This window comes from Symphalangus syndactylus, chromosome 9 (assembly GCF_028878055.3).
Source record: "Symphalangus syndactylus isolate Jambi chromosome 9, NHGRI_mSymSyn1-v2.1_pri, whole genome shotgun sequence".
Lineage (NCBI taxonomy): Eukaryota > Metazoa > Chordata > Mammalia > Primates > Hylobatidae > Symphalangus > Symphalangus syndactylus.
The window spans coordinates 71,279,332-71,288,636 of NC_072431.2; the positions used below are offsets into that span (position 1 = coordinate 71,279,332).

General features: G+C 50.4%; 1 long non-coding RNA gene across 1 annotated transcript; it reads right to left on the bottom strand.

Annotated features, from left to right (window-relative positions):
• Positions 1 to 6,863: 6,863 nt before the first annotated feature.
• On the bottom strand, positions 6,864 to 9,019 carry LOC134731329 (uncharacterized). Its single transcript, XR_010113513.1, has 2 exons — positions 8,897 to 9,019; positions 6,864 to 8,726 (listed from the first exon to the last, which is right to left on the bottom strand). It is a non-coding gene; the product is annotated as an uncharacterized lncRNA (long non-coding RNA).
• Between the last annotated feature and the right edge of the window lie 286 nt (positions 9,020 to 9,305).

Sequence of the window (9,305 nt, forward strand, 5' to 3'; positions counted from 1 at the left end):
ATTGAGCCCAGAAGCCACGGCGAGCCCGAGCAGAGGAGAAGAGGCAGCCGGGCAGCCTGAGCGGAGCAATCAGATCGGCGGGGACGGCCTGCAGCTCCCGCGCGCAGGGAAAGGGTGAGTGAGAGACTCCGGGCCTCTGCAGTCCCCCCACAGACTTCCACAGCCCCCCGACCCTCGCGGGCCTCCAGACTAGCGGGCAGCGGCCGAGAGATTCCCCAGCGGCGTTGCAGGTTGCAGGAGCCCATGTGGAGTCCACGGGCTTCCCTGCCCTGTGCAGCGGCAGCTGCAGCCGACGCCGCCAGCTGAGGGCCAGGGAGGAAGCAGGGAGGCCGGACGCTTTCGTAAGTCCGAAAGGACAAATAACCCCACCGCCACCGCGGGACCCAGACGTGAGCCAACTGCGCGCCCGCCCTGCCCTGACTGAGCTTTCCTGTGGACCAGCCCTTCCCTATCCGTCCTAGCCAGCGCCTGAATCCCGGGGCCCTTAGGACAGTCCGCTGGCGATTCTGACTCCTAAGGACTGAAGCACGTGGGCCAGGGGCCTGGGGATTGGTGGCTGTTCTGCCCCTTTCGCTACCGTTGGCGCCTGAACACTCCTCCTTGGGGTTTGAGGTCAGGGGCCCAGCCTGCGGATACCACCTCAGGCCACCTGCAGGCCAGGGGACTCTCCTGCCCGCCCAACCTGGGCAGCCAACTCCAACCCCAGCAGGGACCGCCTGGGTTCCAGAGGGTTGCCCCCACAACTGCAACTACCCTGCCCACATCATTCCCACTGCTGTGGCGCCTGAGATCAACCACTCCCCCAGCCAGTGGCTGCCACTACCAGCATTCGAGTAGGACACCTAGAGGCCCACAAATCACTCCCCACAACCCGCTAATAACAGAGCCAGCATATACTGCTCTGGGGCTAAAGAATAGGTAAGTTCAGGCCACCACTGGGTCCCAAAGACTGGCCCACCTGGCCTCCTACTCCCCAGCAACCACAGCCTCCACTAATAACCACACCCTAAGCCACCCAAGAAATCATACAGAGCCTACAGTACTACCCCAAATCAAAGCAAAAGTGCCCACCTAACCAACACCATGTCTACGTTTTCAGGAAGAAGTCCCCCCACTACAAAGTGAATTCACAAACTTGGAAGAAACCACTTTCACAGGATGCACAGATCTCAACGGGAGGACACAGAAAACATGAAAAAGCAAGAAAATGAGACGCCTCCAAAGGAACCCAGTAATTCTCCAGCAGCAGATCCCAATCCAAAAGAAACAGAAGATACTTTGGATAGAGAATTGAACATATGGATTATACAGTCCATGGGCAAGATGCAAGCATCATTTGAAAAAGAACAGAGAAAAAAGATGGAAGCAGTTGCAGGTCTGCAGGAACAAATTATCAACTCCAGTGATATTCTTAAAAGCAACCTAACAACACTTCTGAAACTGAAGAAATCACTGGATGAAATACAAAGTAAACTCAAAAGTTTCAATGACAGACTAGAACAAGTAGAAGAAAAACTCAAAACTTGAAATCTGAAGCATGTTTCTTAATGATTTAAAGGGTTATACTCTGGCCATTAATATGAAGGAAATCTGCTAGGTTAATTTTTATACTGGGGTCTTGGATAATCATTAAAGTGTAATGAGAATAATTTTTTGAGATGATCAATTTTGCGAGATTGATTTTTGTTTTTGTTTTGGAGACGGAGTCTTGCTCTGTCGCCCAGGCTGAAGTGCAGTAGAACGATTTTGGCTCACTGCAACCTCAGTGAGAATCAAGAGATTCTCCTGCCTCAGCCTCCCAAATATCTGGGACTATAGGCGTGCACCACCACACCTGGCTAATTTTTGTATTTTTAGTAGAGATGAGATTTCACCCTGTTAGCCAGGCTGGTCTCAAACTCCTGACCTCAGGCAATCCGCCTGCTTTGGCCTCCCAAAGTGCTGGGATTACAGGTGTGAGCCACCGAGCCCCTGAGAGATGGATTCATGTTAGGCAGCCATCAAGGAAAGATGATTTGATTCAGTTGACATTAACAGTACACACAGTAATCCTAAAAGGTGAATGTAGTTCAAGCTAAATTGCCAGGGAATTGTCATGGTCTAGAAAAATCACTCTCGGCCAGGCGAAGTGGCTCATGCCTGTAATCCCAGCACTTTGGGAGGCTGAGGGTGGATCACCAGAGGTCAGGAGTTCAAGACCAGCCTGACCAACATAGTGAAACCCTGTCTCTACTAAAAATACAAAAAAATTAGACAGGTGTAGTGGTGCATGCCTGTAGTCCCAGCCACTCAGGAGGCTGAGGCAGGAGAATCACTGGAACCCAGGAGGCAGAGGTTGCAGCGAGCTGAGATCACGCCACTGCACTCCAGGCTGGGCAACAGAGCAAGACTCTGTCTCAATTAAAAAAAAAAAGCCACTCTCTCCAACAGATGCTCACACAGCTACATGTCAGTCCTCCTCACTGTGAAGGTGACACTCTAGCACTTTTATTCATCTCCCTTAGGTGTCTTAACTTTTTCTCCCACTCTCAGCTGAAAAGAGATACATCTTCCATTTGATATACTTAGTGTATTTTCCCGTTTGCTATGTTGAAAAATTACAGATATAAAAATTGTAGGCCTGGTGCAGTGGCTCACCCCTGTAATCCCAGCACTTTGGGAGGCCAAGGCGGGTGGATCACAAGGTCAGGAGTTTGAGACCAGCCTGGCCAACATGGTGAAACCCCATCTCTACTACAAATACATAGCTGTGTATGGTGGCATGCACCTGTAGCCCCAGCTATTTGGGAGGCTGAGGAGGAGAGAGCAGTGGGCCGAGATCATGCCACTGCACTCCAGCGTGGGTGACAGAGCAAGACTCTCAAAAGAAAAAAAATTGTGCAGGCACAGCAGCTGATGCCTATAATCCCAACACTTTGGGGGTTGAGGTGGGAGGGTTGCTTAAGGCCAGGAGTTCAAGACCAGCCTCGGTAACAAAGTGAGAGATTCCAACTCTACCAAAAAAAGGATAAAAATTAGGTAGGTATGGTGGGCGTGAGCCTCTAGTCCCAGCTACTCAGACACAAGTGGGAAGATCACTTGAGCCTGGGAGGTTGGGGCTGTAGTGAGCCGTGATCCTGCTACTGCACTGAGCTTGAATGACAGATAACTCCTAAGATGATTAAAACAAACGCACGTACAATAAACCATAAACTCACCATGTCTGGTTATTAAGTCTTGAACATTTTTACCAGTTTGATGTGTATGAAATTTTTTAGGCTAGGCACGGTGGCTCCCGCCTTTAATCCCAGCACTTTGGGAGGCTGAGGCGGGCAGATCACTTGACATCATTAGTTTGAGACCAGCCTGGCCAACATGGTGAAACCCTGTCTCTACTGAAAATACAGAAATGAGCCGGGCATGGTGGCACACACCTGTAATCTCAGCTACTTGGGAGGCTGAGACAGGAGAATCGCTTGAACCTGGGAGGTGAAGGCTGCAGTGAGCTGAGATCAAGCCACTGCACTCCAGCCTGGGCAATGACACTTTGTCTTAAAAAAAAAAAAAATCTTTTTTTTTGGCTGGATGTGGTGGCTCACGCCTGTAATCCCAGCACTTTGGGAGGCCAAGGCGGGCAGATCACAAAGTCAGGAGATCGAGACCATCCTGGCTAACATGGTGAAACCCCATCTCTACTAAAAAATACAAAAAAATTAGCTGGGCATGGTGGCGGGCGCCTGTAGTCCCAGCTACTCAGGAGGTTGAGGCAGGAGAATGGCGTGAACCCGGGAGGCAGAGCTTGCAGTGAGCCGAGGTTGAGCCACTGCACTCCAGCCTGAGCGACAGAGCAAGACTCCATCTCAAAAACAAAAAAAAAAAAAAGAGAAAAAGGAAAAAAATTTTTTAGAAGCTGTGTATGTACTCTACCTTCCAACTGAATGTTGTCTGTATCAAGGTCATCTAAATAAATATAAACTTTTGGATATGATTAATGCTAACAATCTTCCAAAATATCCTGGGTGAGCTGTACACCCATGCTGCTAACAGTATACTCACAAAAGCCAAAAGTTGGAAGCACCCAAATATCCAACAGATGAATGGATAAACAAAATGTGGTCTGGCCATATGATGGAATATTATTCTACCTTCTTAAGGAAGAAAAAAAATTTTTTTTTTTTTGAGACAGAGTCTTGCTCTGTCACCCAGGCTGGACTGCAGTGGCGAGATCTTGGCTCACTGCAACCTCCACCTCTCAGGTTCAACTGATTCTTGTGCCTCAGCTTCCTGAGTAGCTGGGATTACAGGTGTGCCCCACCATGCCTGGCTAATTTTTGTATTTTTATTATTTTTTATTTATTTTTTTGAGACGGAGTTTCATTCTTTTTGCCCAGGCTGGAGTGCAATGGCATGATCTCAGCTCACCTCTGCCTCCTGGGTTCAAGCGATTCTCCTGCTTCAGCCTCCCGAGTAGCTGGGAATACAGACATGTGCCACCATGCCTGGCTAATTTGGTATTTTTAGTAGAGATGGGGTTTTCCCATGTTGGCCAGGCTGATCTCGAATTCCTGACCTCAGGTGATCCACCCGCCTCAGCCTCCCAAAGTGCTGGGATTACAGGCATGAGCCACCATGCCCAGGTGTATTCCACCTTAAAAAGGAAGGAAATTCTGATGAATGCTGCAACACAGGTGAACCTTGAGATCATTAAGTTATGGGAAATAAGCCAGTAACAAAAAGACAAATACTATATGTTTCCCCTTGTATAAGGGACTTAGAGGAGGCAAAATCAGAGACAAAAAATAGAATGGTGGTTGCCAGGGGCTGGGGGGAAGGAGGAAAGGGGAGTTGTTCAGTGGTTACAGAGTTTAAGTTAGGGATCATAGAAAGTTCTGGAGAGGGATGATGGTGATGGTTGCACAACAATGTGAGTGTATTTAATGCTACTGAACCATATACTTCCAAATGGTTAGAATGGGCTGGTTCCAGTGGCTCATGCCTGTAATCCCAGTACTTTGGAAGGCAGAGGTGGGTGGACAGATTCAGCTCTCAAGTTTAAGACCAGGCTGGGGAGCATGGTGAAACCCTGTCTCTACAATAAAACTATGACCAGCCATGGTGGTGCGATCCTGTAGTCTCAGCCACTTGGGAGGCTAAGGTGGGAGGATGGCTTGAGCCAAGGAGGTAGAGGTTGAAGTGAGCCCAGATGGCACCACTCCAGCCTGGGCAAAAGAGGCAGACCTTGTCTCAAATAAAAAAAGTTACATTGGTAAATTTTATGTTATGGATAGTTTATCACAAGACAGCAGTATTGTTAAATTTGAAAAAATCCTGAGTGACTAAAACTTTTAGGTTCATAATATAAAAACAACACACCTTTCTTTCTTTCCTTTCCTTCTTTTTTTATTTTATTTTTTTTCTTTTTTAATGGAGTTTCACTCTTGTTGCCCAGGCTGGAGTGGAATGGAGATCTTGGCTCACCACAACTTCTGCCTCCCGGGTTAAAGTGATTCTCCTGCCTCAGCCTCCTGAGTAGCTGGGATTACAGGCATGTGCCACCACACCCAGCTAATCTTTTGTATTTTTAGTAGAGATGTGGGTTTCTCCATGTTAGTTGTCAGGCTGGTCTCAAACTCCCGGCCTGAGGTGATCCACCCACCTCGACCTCCCAAAGTGCTGGGATTACAGGTGTGAGCCACCAAGCCCCTCCCTCCCTTCTTTCTTTCGTCCCTCCCTCCCTCCCTTCCTTCCTTCCTTCCTCTCACTCTATTGCCCCTCCCTCCCTCCCTTCCTCTCACTCTATTGCCCCTCCCTCCCTCCCTTCCTCTCACTCTATTGCCCCTCCCTCCCTCCCTTCCTCTCACTCTATTGCCCCTCCCTCCCTCCCTTCCTTCCTCTCATTCTATTGCCCCTCTGTCCCTCCCTTCCTTCCTTCCTCCCTCCCTCCCTTCCTTCCTTCCTCCCTCTCTTCCTTCCGCTCTATTGCCCCTCCCTCCCTTCTTTCCTCTCACTCTACTGCCCTCCCTCCCTCCCTTCCTTCTTTCCTCTCTCTCACTCTAACGCCCAGTCTAGACAGCAGTGGAAAGAACATGGGTACCCTACAGCCTCTACATCCTGGGCTCAAGCTGTTGTCCCACGTGAGCCTCCAGAGTGGCTGGGATAACAGGTGGGTGCCACCATCCCCAGATAGTTAAATTTTTTTTTTTTTTTTTTTTTTTTTTTTTTTTTTTTTAGCGTTAAGGTCTCACTATGTTGCCCAGCCTGGTCTCAAAGTCCTAGGCGCAAGCAACCCTTCTGCCTCAGACTCCCAAAGTGCTGGGATTACTGGCATGAGCCGCTGCACCTGGACCACACAATCTCAAGAAAGTAGCTTCATCTTAACCACATGCTAGCACAGGCATGGCACACATTGGTCTGTTCAGTATGGAATACAAAATGGTTGTGTGCAGTGACAACAACTAGAACGCCATGACCAGTCATCTCATTCCATTTTTTTTTTTTTTTTTTTTGAGATGGAGTCTCGCTGTTGTTGCCCAGGCTGGAGTGCAACACGTGATCTCAGCTCACCTCCATCTCCCAGGTTCAAGCGAATCTCCTGTCTCAGCCTCCCAACTAGCTGGGATTACAGGCATGCACCACCACGCCTGGCTAATTATGTGTTTTTAGTACAGATGGAGTTTCACCATGTTGGTCAGCTGGTCTCGAACTCTCAACCTCAGGTGATCTGCCCGCCTCAGCCTCCCAAAGTGCTGGGATTATAGACGTGAGCCCCTGCACCTGGCCAAGGAGTTCTTTTAGGTCACACAGAAGATCAAAGTCAGCCTGGGGACTCATGGCTAGCTGTCTCACAATGTCACACGGAGCTGTTTCTCCATTCAATTATATGAGTAACACACACTGCTTTTTTTTTTTTTTTTTTGAGATAGGGTCTTATTTGTTGCCCAGGCTGGAGTGCAGCAATGCTATCATAGCTCACTGCAGCCTCGATCTGTAGGGCTCAAATGATCCTCCCACCTCAGCCTCCTGAGTAGCTGGGACTACAGGTGTGTGCCACCACACCCCGCTAATTTTTGTATTGTACAAATGGGGTTTTCCTATGTTGCCCAGGCTGGTCTTGAATGCCTGAGCTCAAGTGATCTCCCCACCTCGGCCTCCCAAAATGCTGGCAGGTGTTAGCCACTGTGCCTGGCCTAAGACTTCTACAGGTTTGTGCAGGGTTTTTTGTTTGTTTTTGAGACGGAGTCTCACTCTGTCGCCCAGGCTGGAGTGCAGTGGTGCAATCTCAGCTCACTGCAAGCTCTGCCTCCAAGGTTCACGCCATTCTCCTGCGTCAGCCTCCTGAGTAGCTGGGACTACAGGTGCCCACCACCATGCCCGGCTAATTTATTTTTATTTTTAGTAGAGACAGGGTTTCACCATGTTAGCCAGGATGGTCTCGATCTCCTGACCTTGTGATCCACCCGCCTCGGCCTCCCAAAGTTCTGGGATTACAGGTGTGAACCACCATGCCCAGCTTTTTTTTTTTTTTTTTTTAAGACAGAGTTTCACTCTTGTTGCCCAGGCTGGAGTGCAATGGTGCAATCTTGGCTCACTGCAACCTCTGCCTCCCGGATTCAAGTGATTCTCCTGCCTCAGCCTTCCGAGTAGCTGAAATTACAGGCATGCGCCACCATGCCCAGCTTATTTTTGTATTTTTAGTAGCGATGGGGTTTCACCATGTTAGTCCAGCTGGTCTCGAACTCCTGACCTCAGGCGATCCAGCAGCCTCGGTCTCCAAAGTGCTGGGATTGCAGGCATGAGCCGCTGCACCTGGGCTTTTTTTTTTTTTTTTTTTTTTTTTTAACGCATTTAGCTTTAGGCCATCTGAGCTTTACTTCTGTGGATGATGTGAAGTATACATGTAGATGTGATCGCCACTACCATTCCCCTAACATACACATTAATAGCCAATGGTTCCAGGACCATATAGTAAAAAGCCCAGGCCTTGAGCAATGGCTTACGCCTGTAATCCCAGAACTCTGGGAGGCTGAGGCGGGAGGACTGTCTGATCCAAGGAGTTGGAGACCAGCCTTGGTACTAGGCAATATACCGAGATCCTGTCTCTAATTGACAAATTTAGGCCAGGCGTGGTGGCTTATCTGTGTAATCCCAGCAATTTGGGAGGCTGAGGCGGGCGGATCACTTGAGGTCAGGAGTTAGAGACCAGCCTAGCCAATATGGTGAAAACCCATCTCTACAAAAAATACAAAAAGTAGCCAGGGCTGGTGGTGTGGGCCTGTAATCCCAGCTACTCAGGAGGCTGAGGCAGGAGAATCGCTTGAACCCGGGAGGTGGAGGCTGCAGTGGGCCAAGATCATGCCACTGCACTCTAGCCTGGGTGACAGAGCGAGACTGTCTCAAAAAAAAAAAAAACCAACAACAAATTTAGTCGGGCATGGTGGTGCACGCCTGTAGTACCAGGTACTCAGGAGGCTGAGGCAGGAGAACTGCTTGAGCCCAGGGAAGTCGAGCCTGCAGTGAGCTATGATCACTGCACTCCAGCCTGGACGACAGGGCGAGACCCTGCCTCAAACAAACAAAAGTCCAGACCCACAGACGCATTCATTAGGGGGATCCCGGGGGGCAAAGGAAAGACTCACGAGACCTAGGCTGTGGTTCCAACGATGCCACTCAGTACCTTGGGCCTTCGGGGCTCATTAACACCTGGCTCCCCTCCGCTACCTCCTCCGGGCAGTGGTTGGAATCAAGGTCTGAAAGCACGGAGTTCACGGAAAGGCCAGGGGCGCTAGCGGGATGGGCACGGTGGGCCCGGCTTCCCGCCTCCAGGAGCAAGGCACAGACCAGAGGGGTGGGGACCTGCGCTCGCCCAGGCCTCGAGGCCCGCTCCCCGCTCCCTCTGCCGCTCCTGGCCGGGCCTCACCTTGGAAGGCCCCACGAAGAGGATCTTGGCCTTCAGCATCGTTGTCCGCTGCGCGTGTCTGACCAGAGCCCACTAGAGCCGGCGCGTCAGGACGCAGCGCTACTTGGCCGCTTTCGTTTCCATGGCGACGGCGAGCGGCCCGCAGGGGCCGACTGGACTCGGCCACTTCCGGCGCGCGGGGCGGAAAGTGGGCGAGTCTGCGATTGGGAGGGAGTTGGAGAGAAGCCACAAAACCCGGGCTGCAGACGCGGTTCTGCAGGGTTGGCCTCCATTTCTTTTAGAGACAAGGTCTCACTCTGTCGCCCAGGCTGGAGTGCAGTGGCGCGATCTCGGCTCACTACAGCCCCAACTTCTGGGCTCAAACGATCCTTCTGCCTCAGCCTCCCTAGTAGCTGGCACTGCAGGCAGG